The sequence below is a fragment of the Octodon degus genome, unplaced genomic scaffold (genome assembly GCF_000260255.1).
Source record: "Octodon degus isolate 3935 unplaced genomic scaffold, OctDeg1.0 scaffold00023, whole genome shotgun sequence".
NCBI classification, from domain to species: Eukaryota; Metazoa; Chordata; class Mammalia; order Rodentia; family Octodontidae; genus Octodon; species Octodon degus.
The window spans coordinates 7,967,724-7,968,537 of NW_004524599.1; positions in this window are offsets into that span (position 1 = coordinate 7,967,724).

Here is an 814-nt window from a genome sequence, read left to right on the forward strand (position 1 = left end):
ACCTGCACTTTCAGGTTAATGTCCACTGCTCCAGCACCATGTATTGAGTAAGTTGTCCTTTCTCCACTGCACGGGCTTGCTCCTGTGGCAGATGCCAGCTGACTGTCTTCACGTGGCTCTATTTCTGAGCTCTTAATTCTGTTCTCCTGGTCTAGTTGTTGGTTCTTTCACTAGTATTACACTATCCTGATTACCGTAATTTACGTCAGTCCTTTAACTTTGTTTCTCTCCATCAATATTGTATTGGCTATTACAGGTTTTTCACTCCTCAAAATAAACTCCATAATCAGTTTGTCAGCTGGGTATTGTGGCACATGCCTATAATCCCAGCTCTCCAGGAGGCTGAGGTAGGAGGATCATAGGTTCAAACCCAGCCTTGGCAATTTAGCAACTTAGCAAGACACTCTCTGTATCCAAAAATAAAAAGGCTAGGAACGCAGCTTCATGGCGGAGTGTCCTGGGTTCCATCCATAGTACTGAAAAAAAAAATCAACTTGTCAATATCCAAAACATCATTTACTCTGTGGTGTTGATTGAATTTGTGCTGAATCTTAAGTTTGGGAGAACTTCCTAGCTCTGTACATGGAATTTTTCTGCATTAATTTATGTCTTGATAGTTTTCTTTAGTTTTACAGTTTTCTTCATACAGATCTTTTATATATTGTTAGATTTATACCTAAATATTGGGTTTGGGGAAGGAGGGAGGTTTGTACTAATGTAAGCAGTATTGCATTTGTAATTTCAAATCTCACTGATTCATGGCTGAAATAAAAGAGCAATTGCTCCTTTAGATTTTTTTTTTTTTTTTTTTTTT